Here is a 12,727-nt window from a genome sequence, read left to right as displayed (position 1 = left end):
CTACACTGTGGTCTGAAGGAGAAACGGGGCAGGCCAGCACATGGCAAACTGGCTGGGAACTGCGCAGAACTGGCGACCCCCCACCCCCACCGCGGAGCCAGGCCAGACTGGGAGTTGGGAGGGAGTAGAAATTCCAGGCTTCACCCAGCAGTAGCCAGCACCTCCCCCAGTGGTTCTCAACCTGTGGGTCGCGACCCTTTTGGGGATCGAAGGACCCTTTCACTGGGGTCACCGATTCATAACAGTAGCAAAATGACAGTGATGAACTAGCAACGAAAATAATGTTATGGTTGGGGGGTCACCACAACAGGAGGAACTGTATGAAAGGTTGCTGTATCTGTCCCACTGCTGTATCTGTCCAGTGGGAAAGGGAAAAACTGCATCTCACCTTCCAGAGAGGACCACTAAGTCAAGAAACCATATCATAAAATAGCCACTCCCCCCCCTCCCCCACCAAATCCTCAGCCTTGGTCCCCAAGAGACCCACCCCATGTCCCTGAAAGGCTGACAAGAGCAGCAAAAACTCAAACCAAACTCATTGCCATCGAGTCAATGCCAACTCAAAGGGACGCTATAGCCCTATAAGGCTGGGCAGAACTGCCCCGTGAGTCTCTGAGACTCTAACTCTTCAAACAGTAAAGCCCATGTCTTCTTCCCACAGAGTGCCTAGTGGTTTTGAACTGCGTGCCTTGGAGATTGCAGCCCAACTCATAAAAAAACAAGGAGGTGGAAATTCAGGCAAAGCTTCTGCTGGGTTTCCTCTTCGCCAACCCCCAAGCCAAACTCCTTTCCTTGGGGGTCCCAACAGGGCTGCCAGGAGATGGTTACTGCTCCTGGCTGTGTTGGGCCAAATACTCTGGAATTGACAAGCTCTTACTGGACCAAAATAACCCAGGGAACAGGTGTTGGGCAACAGGCCCCCAGGGACCCTGCCGTGACCTTGTCTCTGATGGGGATTGGTGGAGCCTTGGAATCTGAAGCCACAGCACTAAGCCCCGGCCTTTTTCCAAAGGTACAGGCAGTCTCGATGCCTTCCGATGTTTCCGAGCCTCAGGATCAAAACCTGAGCCCCTGGAACGGAGCCAAGGGCTCAACAGAGGATGAGTGTTTGCAGGAGGGCTCTGGCTGGCTCACAGACACACGTAGGGTCCTGCATCTCTTTCTCGGCTGGCCCTAGGCCACCAGCCCAGCCCTTCCCAGTCCCCTGTCTGTGCCCCACTCTCTCTAGGGCCCCAGTTTGAGTTCATCCTCACTCTCCAACCTCCCTCTAGTCTCATCCTTTTGAAAATCTAGATGCTCCCAGCGTGGGTGAAAGTGCTCAGCGGCAGAAATGGCGCTTTCTGCAAGAATCCACCAATGTGCAGAATGTGCAGGTATGTTAAACGTAGCCTTGGTGGAGAGGGGTTACATGTTGAGCCGCAATCCACAAGGTCCGCAGTTCAAAAGCACCAGCGGCTCCAAGGGAGAAAGACGGGGCTTTCTACTCCCGTAAAGAGTAATGCTTCTGTAAAGAAGGAGAGTTGCCTCGCTTACGTGGGACAGGAAAGACCAGTGATTAAACAGGGACAGCAGCTTCGTAAAATAGCTACTGTTGTTATTATCCGTTGGCGTAGAGTCCGTTCCGACCCATGGCGATGGGCGTGAACAGAACTTTGCTCCATAGACTTTCCAAGTCTGTCTTTTCCATCACAGATCCCCAGGCACCTCTGGGTGGGTTTCAACCTCCAGCCTCCCAGCTAGCAGCTGAGTGCTTAACCGTTGCACCACTCAGAGACTCCTTGGGAAAGTAGAGGGGTGACAAAATGAGGGAAACCCTGGGCGCAGTACCCTCAGAATGGGCTCAGACCTGTGGAAGATCCTGAGGACGTAGAGAACCGGGCCACCTTTCATTCAGGTTTACACCCAAGGTCACCCTGAGTCTGAGCCAACCAACAGCAACCTCCCTGACAATTCCCCAGAACACCCCGGACCCTCAGTTACTTCTTCTGGGTTTCCAAACATGAGCCCCGCTGTGAAGCAGAACCCATTCCTGGTCGGAACCCTCGCCATTGTTGCTTCTCAACTCCCGGAAGCGGATGCGGCCGCCATCCTGCATGAGTGTGTCTCTGTGCCTGTGTCTGTGTGTGCATGAGCCCCCCACCCCCACCCCAGGGTCCCTGAGGGTTGGTCCTGGTCCCCCCTCATACCTAGCCATGGAGCATCACAAAGGATGGGTCACTTGATGCCCTTGGGGAAGCACTTCCCAGTCGTTGGTCCCTGAGCCTTTACTCGTCCTGCAACCTTGGATTGAGCTCAGGGTGGCAGTAGCTCCTGTGCTGAAGAGACACGTAACCGATGCTCACTGGAGACCCTGGTGAGTGAAGACAGAGTGCCGTTTCTAGTTAAGAAGTGCAGTGTGTTTGGCCAGCAGCAGCTGGACAACACGGGAGGGCAGGGGTGGGGTCATGGTGGGGAAGCTGCTCTGTGGGAAGAAGATGAGGGTCTCTGCTCCTGTAAAGATGGACAGTCCCGGAAACCCTACTTTGGCTCACTAGGATTTGGCTTTAACTCGATGGCAGTGGGTTTGGTCTTTGGGGGGATTGGTAATGAAACCATATTCCTGACTGTGATTTTTCTCATCTTTAAACCAGAAAACACCCCTTCCTCCACCCCACCCCACCCCTATGCCCTTGCAGAGACAATGTGATGTGAGCACCACAGGGAGAGAAGTAGGGGAACATGGTTGGAAAAGCGTCCTGAGAAACACTGGACATTCAAGTAGCCCCAAGTCTGTGTTCGTGCCTGCTGCCCCTCCTCACTGCCACCGCTAGAGGGCACTGTCTGCTGCCTGTGCTGGTGAGTGAGGATCCCTCACTGGCTCAGAAAAGACGGGCTTCTTGCTTGAGTGTCCCCAAAGCCCCTAGGATCCAAATCTAACCCTTGCCTCGACAGGACCAGCAGGACCAGACATGACTGGGGCTTGTGAGGACCAGCGAGCGCCCCCCCCATCCCCATTCAGGCAAATCCCTCTGAGTTTTCCCCAGCAAGAAAAACACACGCGTGACCTCAGCAAGGTCACACGGTGAGTCAGTGGTAGCAGCTGGAAATAGAACTCAGGCATCTTGGCTCCCAGCTGCTTCGTTCCCTCTGGCCCCTCCCCAGGAAGGGTGCCCCTGAGGACCCGAGGAAGGCATGGCAGGGACCGTGGAGAGGTCAGCCCGGCCCTCTCTTCCTGTCTTTTGCTCAGAGTCAACACACTTATGGATTCTCTACAAGAGGCTCCAGTGGCAGTGCGGGCTGATGTCTTCCAAACCACACAGCAGGTGTCACCCGGCCCGTGCGCCCAGCTGCGAGCACTTCTGGTCTTGTATGATACATGGGTACCCTCTGACTTCTCACAAAAGTGAGAATCCCCCATGCGTACAGAGCTTGGCATCTTAAGCAAGCCCCCCACCGGGTGCTTCCAGACTGACCTCTGAGCCCAAGTCTGAGGGCCTGGCATGTAAACAAGATGATGGCAGCATTGTAAACAGGATGATGTGTCGGCACTGAGGTGCCAACACCACGTTTGAATTGCCTGTGACTGGTGTGTGGTGACGTCATTTGAGTTCTTGGTGTGTGTACCTCTGCTGAGTGACGGGCTGACCCGGACAGAAGGCGTCAGGATACACAGGATACACAGCAAGCTCTGGGAGGAAAGGCAAGCCCCTGCCCTCTGCCTGGGCAACCTGATGCAACAGAGCCTGCTCACAGCTTCACCGCCTCTGCTGTGCCCGGGACTGGCCAAGCCAGAGGGGCTCTTGGCACCAGCTGCCCCTCCTCACCACCACCTCTAAGCAGCGCCATCTGCCACACGCCCAGGTGAGATGACCCTGTGCTCTCTCAGGTAGGGCTCCGTCTTCTGCCCTCTGGGTTTAGGACTGAGGGCAGCAGCAGTGAGCAAGGCTTCCCATCTCTCCACGCTGGTGGCAAATCGTGTCACCCACCCACCCGTGGTGGTCCCACCAACAATAAAACCAAGTGCAGATAGGGCAGTCATGATCCTGGGGGTTTCCCTGGCTGGGTTTCAGAAGCAGTTCGCCAGGCCTTTCTTCCTAGTCCATCTTAACTTGGAAGCTCCATTGATATCTGTTCTGCGTCATGGCCGCACACAAGCCTCCTCGGAGACACACGAGTTGTAGCTAGCTGCACGTGAGGTGTTAACAGCTGGGAATGAAAGCTGGGTCTCTCAAATCCAAGGTGAGAATTCTACCTCTGATCCAAACTAAGCCTCCCGGGGCTTGCTGTGTACGAGGAAGTGCGCACTCCTCGGTTCACCTCTGAACCAGGAAGTGAATCTCTAAACAGCCCCGAGGTAATGCTGGTGGTGGCAGTGGTTACGGGCAGGGCTCAGAGTCAGCTAGACCTAGGGCGACTCCTGGCTCTCTCACTCGTTTCAGTGTGTGTCACCTTGAGCAAGGTGCTTGACTTCTCTAAGCCCCTGTTTTCCCAATCCCTGAAATGGGACGGTATGCGTGCCAACGCCAGTGGATTTTTAAGAACTGTCTATCGAATGCTGAGCAGTGAGACTAACGCTGACAGAACACAGTGCATAGGAGCTGTGTAACACCCATTTCTCTATCCTTCCCCCCACAGCAGGCACAAAACTCCATAGAGGCGAACCTCCTTCAGTATAGGAAGCAGCAGGTCAGTGGGGGTCCAGTGGTGGAATTCTTGCCTCCCACCTGGGAGAACCCGGTTGGAGTCCCAACCAATGACCAATGTTGCCTGTCCGTGCAGTCTCCTGGGTGATGATGACGAGGATGAACAGTTTCAGTGGGGCTTACAGGGGTCGGGAGGGTGGAGTGGGGTGGGACCTACCGATCTACTTCCATTAATCTGCCAAGGGAAAGCCAGGATCACAATGGTCCAATCTCTAACCAAGCCTGGGAAGGGCTTAGGACCAGGCAGCGCTTCCCTCGGTTGTGTGAAGGTTGCCATGAGCCGGTGGGAGCTGACTCTCTGACCACTAACAGTCGCGGCCAGAAGCTCCATGTTTCTCTAAATGTATGAGTTAGTGCCGCGCTGACCTTCCAGGGTCCATTTTAGGGACCATCGTTGCTCTGAACCGTTCTCCACTCCTGGCCCCAACCAGACTTAGACACACACATGCCCCTTGCCCAGCTCAGCCTGACTGTGTGAGCCCGAGTGTACATGAGAGGCTTCCCTTCTCTGTGCGGATGGTGTGAGCATGGGCAGACTAAGGAGCATGTGGGGTCAGTCCTTCCATCCAGCACAGGAGACGTCCACGCTCAGCCCATGGCTGGTGTTCCTCATGCTGACCCGCCATCGGGCAGATGTGTGACCTTGGACAGGTGTGGGGAATTGTGCCACCTGTTGGTACCAGGAGGGAGAAGACCAGAGTACAAAGGAATACAAGCACAGGAGGCACTAGTCTGCTCACACTCACAAGTCACCCTGGAGTCCTCTCCTGCCCACCCTCCTCCTGTCCCATCCACACGCAAGGCAAGGCAGTGGCTCTCCTCCCTGCCTCGCTACCAGCATCCCTGTCTCAGGCTCCAGTGGTCGTCCTGCCTTCCCGCCCGCCGGGCCTCCTGTGCTCGTACCACCCAGGAAAGCAAAGAACTTCTGAGCCAGAATGTGGACACGGAAAATGCCTGCAGCAGAAATGAACTGTCTCCCAGCTCTGGAGGCAAGGGGTCCCGATCAGGGTCTTGGCTATGTTTGCTTCTCCCATGAGCCTCGCTCCTAGCTGCTGGTGTCTGCTGACCATCCCCGGTGTTCCTTATAGACAGAGCTTCATGTGGCCTCTGTCCTTCCTCCACATGTGTCTCTGTGACAATGATTCTGCTCTTTTTCTGAGATACCGCTCAGAAGTGATTAGACTCCATTAACAAGAAAAGCCTTAATCCCACACAACGTCAAGTGTGTGAGTTAAGGCTTCAACCCCTATGCTAAGGGGTACAATTCAGTCTCTCGCACCCAGTCTCCTGTACTCTCCATGCCGGGGACCAGGTGCTGGGCTAGACACGGGGATATAAAGATGGGTCACTAGCCTCACACTCATATTCCTGGGAGGATTCATGTGCAAATTAGCATCCGATATAACATCTGATCAAGGGCTAAGTCAATAGTTGTTGTGAGTTGCTCTCAGATTGGCTAGCCATTCTTAGTGACCCTATGCAAAAAGAGCAGATGCTGCCTGGCTCTGCACCATCCCCTTGAAGGGCTGCCAATCAGACCGGTGCAATCTGCAAGGCTTGCGTGGGACTAGAACACCAGGTCTTTCTTCCTAGTCTTAACCTAGAGGTTCTGCTGAAACTTGCTCTGTCTCAGAGCAACACACAAGCCTCCCCTGACAGATGGGTGGTAGCTGTCCTGAGGGAGATTGATCGGGAATCAAACCCAGGTCTCCTGCCTGGAAGGAGAGAGTTCTACCCTTTGGAAAAACTATGGTTGCTAATGTCCCTGTGGAGTTACCTGGGTCAGCAGCATCCTGAGGATGAGGACACTGGGACACTCTTATCTATTTTGTCACCATCAAGAACACATATTGGTTGCCTGTTTATGATCCCCAAGCAAGACACTGAGCTGGCTTCTAGGGAGAGAAGCACAGAGGAGCGAGTCTCAGTTCTCACTGTCGGACACTCCGAGCATCAGTCGGTCAACAACTCAAAGACCTGCTACTTACAGTAACTGTCTACCTAGCACCACAGGCCAACAATGTCACAGGCATTTGGAGGTGGCGGAGATGCCTGGGCTGGGGTGACCTGGGAACGTTCATTGTAACCCTGCCAAACACAGTTTCCAAAGCAGTTCTTGGGAGACGTGGCCATGTGACTTCATGCTGCCATGCCCTGGCGCCGACGTCCCCTCTGCTATGCCACTGGAAGTCTCCTTCTCCTTTCACCATGGGTCTGGCCTTGACCTTCCGGGTGCAGCCAAGTATTTCCTCCTCCGTCTCCCTTGTGGCCCAGGCTTCTAGCGTCGCCCCTTCCAGCTGGTGTTGCGTTGGCTTGGTTCCGTGCTTACTCGTCCTACTGGCTAGCTTCCCACTGGGGTTGTCAGGAGGAAGAATACCTTCAGGAGGAAGATCTTCAGGAGCAAGATCGTCAGGAGGAAAAGCGAAAAGCGCAGGAAATGGTCCTTGTGAGCAAAGCTGGTTGGTGTCTTCTCTACCTTCGTCAGCTGGCTCCCAGCACAGGACCCTGTCTCCGTGTGTCTTGGCTGAATGAAGGACTGGCTGGTTGGTTCTTCCATAGAAACAAACTCATTCTCATCCAATCCATTTCAACTCGTAGCGGCCCTCTAAGACAGAGGAGAACTGCCCCTTTGGGTTTCTAAGGCTGTCACTCTTTACAGGAGCAGAAAGCTTCATCTCTTTCTCAAGAACAATTGGGGGATACCAACCACAAGGTCAGCAGTCTACTGTGTAAACCACGACAGCACCCTGTGGAGAGATAACTGGGCGTCAGCTCTGGCTGCAGAATGGCTTTGGAAAGTTCAACTCCAACGCATGGCGATGTAATGGGCTACAAAGTGCACCTGAGCTCCGAAGGGTTTAATCCTCATGGAAGCAAGTTCCTGGGACTTTGGGTGGGTCGGGGCCACCACCCTTTCAGTTAATAGCTGACGAAACGTTTGCAGCACCCAGGAGCCAGAGCTGCGAGGTCAGCTCTGCTACTTAGCCCGTACCTTTAGCCTGGACACTCTACACCCTGCTCGGTGGTGTCTCGGCGCCCTCGTTGACACAATATTGATGACAGATGGCACTCACAGGCACTGTCAGGGACTGTTTACAGCACTGCTAAGTTCTTTTAGACCCAGAGCCCCCTGGCCTCAAAGCAGTTCCCAGATGGACAGACCCCCTGTCGCTGTGTCCACTTTGTGGAAACCAGACTCAGTGATGACTCACCTTGACCCAGTCAAGGAGCCCTGAGAACTCATGATGTTTCAGACCCGGGACTGCATGTCCTGTGCACCTTTGGTAGTTCGCACACCGGAAGTGCAGAATGGCGGTTCAGAGGAAAGTGATCAGAGGGAGTACCTGGGTGGTGCAAACCGAGCACACTTGGCTGCTCATCGAAAGGTTGGCATTTGAGTTCAACCGGAAGTACCTCTGAAGAAAGGTCTGGAGAGCTACTTTCTGCAAACGCGAGGGAGCATCATTCCTAGGAGGCCAGTGGATGGCAACTGGCTTACTGCTTGTTTTATCATCGATTACACGGGCTAGATGTTCACGCTTTATTTGGGATCAGGCACAGATCTATTACCGGGCTTTTCCATCTGTCATTAATCCCTCTCTGCCACGCTGTCCAACAGCAGCCGTGCGTACCCGCCCACACGCGCACACACCGCCCTTAGCTCCAGGTGTGAGCCTTTCTGAGGGGGCTGATGACGACCTGACACAACCCGAGGTGGAACTGCACAAAGGCAGCAGAATTCTTTCTAGTAAATGCGGAGGCACGAAGGATGCTATTTTTGTGCGAATTTGTATGTGATTTGCATCTATTTGCATACATTCCCCCCCAAACCATCACACTGAATTCACGAAACAAATGATTAACAGGTTGGGGTGCTGATCCATCTCTTCCAGCCAATGGCAGAGAAGCATTCACTACCCAAAGGACTTCAACGTTCTTCTACCTTAACATGGGGCCATGTTCAGTCACACCCAAGACCTCAAAGGCTGCAGACGGCACGGAGTTCATGCCATCACTTTCGCCACATCATCATCCACACGTTTAGTGTGTGCTCACTGTGTGTCAGGCACCAGCCCACAAGCTTCCAATGTGCACAGGAATGCTTGTGAACCCAGGAGCCTGTGCATGCAGACACCTGTCAGAGAAGGAAAACAAGAGTTGGAAAACAGCCCCTGTCAAAGGGGGCAAGCTTAGGAGAGCCAGGAAAACACGGCAGTCCCTGCCTGCCTCTCACACACTTCGTTGTATCTTTTTCTCCTGCTCCTCCTCCTCCTCCTCCTGCGATGTTCAGATGATGCCTCCTTTTGTTAGTGGTTACACCGTGACTGGTGACAAATTCTTGATGGCAGACCTAAACACTGCCTGTCCCGCACCATCCTTGTGACTGTCGGAATGTGTGTCACCTTGCTGCAGATGATCTGTCAATCAATCTCATTGGAGGTTTCCCTTATATTCATATCCTCTCACCCCAGTACTAATAGCAAGATAACAACAAGTGGTGTGCAGAGTCTGGAAACTGTTGGTGGGACAAAAACAATGCAACTACTGTGGAAAGCAGAATATGCTGCTGCCTCAAAATATTCGTGTGAAGTCTTGTATCACCTTGGCTAGACCAGGGTCCTCAGTAGCGTAGCAGTAAGTTCTCTCCCATAAGGTGCAGATCACATCTGGAGGATGTCTCTTGGGGATGTGGCCTCTCTCACATCTATACAGAGATGCTATTGAGAATGTGCTTTCTGTTTTTTCTTCCTGCTGGTCTGGATCCTGCATCTGGCTCTTGGGGACTTGGGCCAGCAGCCTGCTATGTTGCCTGCTGATTCTGGGAGCTGCCAGCCACCTAACATTTTTGTCTGCAGATATTAGATCCACTGGACTCTGCCTCCACTGACCTGTGGTCTTCCCACCCTCTGCTTCATCCTTTAGCCTCTTAATTCATCTTCCAGGTTCCTCGTTCCCCAGCACCTGTAGCTGTGACTTGGAAAGGGCCACCAGCATGGCGTCTGGCCCATGGACTTGGGCTGGATTGGGCTTGTCACTGCAGCTGTGTGGACTGCTCTCTTGATATACAATCTTTATCCTACATGGGTGAGTGTCATTGGCTTTGTATATCTAGAGAATTCAGCCTGACATGATTGGGAATAGAAATATGACCCAGTTATCCCTCTGTTGTAGTTGCTGTTGTTCGGTCCTGTTGGGCCAATTCCAACCCAGAGTGACCGGCTGCCCCACAGAGGGAGAGACTGGTCCCCACTATTTGATCAATTTCAAGGAGAACCTAGCAGAATGCTTTCACTTTTTCCACCACTACTTTAGTGGTCCGTGCAGATATTTGACTAACAGTTTCATTAACTGAGTTTCCTTGTATCTGTAGAGCTATTATCCCACCACGGGCAGCATTATACTCTATGGCAGATCTTGAATTGTCCTTTGGACAAGGAATGCAACGCCCTTCGTCTTCAATTTGTCACTCCAGGCACACTGAGCCATAGGATTGTCTGATTCGAAATGGACACCAGTCCATTTCAGCTCACTCACGCCTAGGGTATTGATCATTATGTGTTCCGTTTTACTAGTGACAATTTTCAGTTTTCTTAGATTTAAACTTCATGCATTGCAGGTTCTGATTAATAATAGAGTAGTCATTTGTCCGTTTGTTATACTGTGGTGGCTTGCACGTTGCTTTGTTGCCAGAAGCTATGTCACCAGTGTTCAAATACCAATAGGGTCAGCCAGGGTGAGAAAATGAAGCAATGGACTAGAAGGTTGGCAGGTGTTGACTTGGGTCAAAGGGAGGATGGAGGTCCCTACGAGGAAGAAGGGAAATGGGGACATGTGTTTGGACACGAGAGAAGAAGAGAAAGAAGAAAGAGAGTTGGGCAGGGCTGGAGTGGCCAGCACCAGGCAAGCGTGCTGTGTTGGACCCTCGTTTTGTAAATGCATCTTTTAATTCAAGTAGAACATACAATAAACATAAATCAAGGGTGACCAGTTGTACAGTGTTATAAAGTAAACACACCATTTAACCTACCCCTCAAATCAAGATATGGGACATTACCTGAACCCGTATGCCCCTTTCCAGCGATCCTTCCCGAAAGTCACCACTAATTTGATGTCCATCATCATAGAGCAGTAGGCTAGCTCATTTGCTTGCTTGTTTGTTTTTATGACTTTATGTGTGTGTGTGTGAATTAGGTTGGGGGTGGGATTTACATTTCAGACCACCAACTGTGCATTCAACAATTCAAACCAGTTATCAATCCTCCACCTGTATGCTATTCCACCTCCACCTCCACGTCCACCTCTACCTCCCCTCTCCTCCCCTCCCCTGCCATCCCCACTCCCTCCCTCCCCTCCCCTTCTCTCTCCAGGGCTGCCCTGAAAGGCTGACAGGTCTACTGAAGCACAGCTATGAGATGAGTGGTTGGACATCGCCACACACTCAACCTCATCCTGCTTCTGGATGACGTAGGAGTTGAAGGAGCTCTCGCTGCATTGATGAGCTCATCTGCCATGCAGCAATGGTCTTGACGTTCTGGAAGGCCGCCTCCCAGGCACCTGTACACGGCAGCCAGATGGCCTGGTTGACGCAGTGTAGTGGGGACACATTCTGGGCCTGCTGCCTCCCTGTCCCAGCTCGTCCAGTAGGGCAGAGACCACTGGTGAGGATGGCATTCACTAGGACCTGCAGGGCATTCTCACCAGGGAGCAGGTGGATGATCTCAAAAGCGTGCTTGACAATGCGCACAGACATGGGCTTCTGGCTGTTGTTGGAGCGGCCATTCATGATCACGGAGTTGGTAAGGCGCTCCACAATGGGGTACTTGGCTGCATGCGCAGCACCCTGCACCATGAGGCAGGTACTTGACATATTCTTCCTTCACTGTGATGTAGTCCTGCAGGGAAATGTCGTTGATCTGCACATCATCTGGGCTCCACTTCCCAAAGAGCTTGGTGTCAGGGGTCTCTGGCACAGCGGTTGGGGCTGTCTCCCACTCAGTCATCCTGGGAACTGTGGGTGCAGCCGAGGAGCCTCAGAGGCTCAGGGAGCACCACGTGCCTCCCTGGCCCAGACAGGAAGGGTCTCATCTTTCTCTTGCGGACTTCCATCCTCCCTCCCTTTCATCCAGGTCAACACCTGGCAACCTTCTAATCTATTGCTTCATCTTCTCACACCTGCCCTACCTCCCTTGGGAACCTCCAACGTCTGCTCCCTTCAGTGTGTAAGGCTTTGTCTTGGTTTTTACCCGTCTAGTAATCATTCCATAAAGCACCTGTTCTTTTGTGGTCGACTAACCTCACTAAGCATTGTGTTCTTGAGGTCCTTCTATGTCTTGAGGTGTTTTATGGCATCCTCATTGAGTTTTGGGTTTTGGGGGGCTATGCACAGTATTCCATTGTATGTATATATTCCATTGTGTGAAGAAACCAAAGTTTCTTCACTTGATCTTAGCCAAAAGGCTGAGAAGAGATCTCAAATGTCTTTATCCATTCTTCTACTGATGGGCATTTGGGCCGTGTCCAAGGCCTTGCTATGGCGGACAGTGCTTCCATGAACACAGGAGTGTCTCTCACTTCTTGAGGGCATATTCCCAGCAGAGGTACTACTGGGATCGTGTAGTATTTCTACTTCCCAGTTGTTGGAGGGCGCGCCAGATGGCTTTCTACAATAGTTGAGTAGTTCTCCCCGTTTTGAAACTTTATATAAAAGGACTGTGGTGTATTTACAATTTTGTCTAGACCCTTTCACCCCATCTATGATCGTGAGCTTCATCTATGCTGTAGCAACAGTTTATTCTTTTTTTGTTGATGCTTCCATTTAAGTTATTCCTTTACTGGCTTGATAGAAACAGACGAGAAGCATCAAGTGAGCATGACAGCTTTAAGATGCTTAAGGAACTGGATGGTTAGAGTTCATCAAACTGTGGGCATTGTTGTGGGTGCTCGAGGGTCTTGAAATAAAAGTTCACTCTCCAGGGAAAAGTCTGGGTTCTTCTGACTCGATGCAGGCATTTTGCTAAATGTTTTACATTCTTTATTTCATCGAA

General features: G+C 52.3%; 1 pseudogene; it reads right to left on the bottom strand.

Annotated features, from left to right (window-relative positions):
* Positions 1-10,465: 10,465 nt before the first annotated feature.
* On the bottom strand, positions 10,466-11,683 carry LOC101660463 (annotated as a pseudogene).
* Between the last annotated feature and the right edge of the window lie 1,044 nt (positions 11,684-12,727).

The sequence above is a fragment of the Echinops telfairi genome, unplaced genomic scaffold (assembly GCF_000313985.2).
Source record: "Echinops telfairi isolate 266 unplaced genomic scaffold, ASM31398v2 ScPeMD7_7457;HRSCAF=8495, whole genome shotgun sequence".
In the NCBI taxonomy this organism is placed as follows: domain Eukaryota; kingdom Metazoa; phylum Chordata; class Mammalia; order Afrosoricida; family Tenrecidae; genus Echinops; species Echinops telfairi.
The sequence above is the reverse complement of the archived record's forward strand: the minus strand, read 5'-3'. Positions and strand labels throughout refer to the sequence as shown.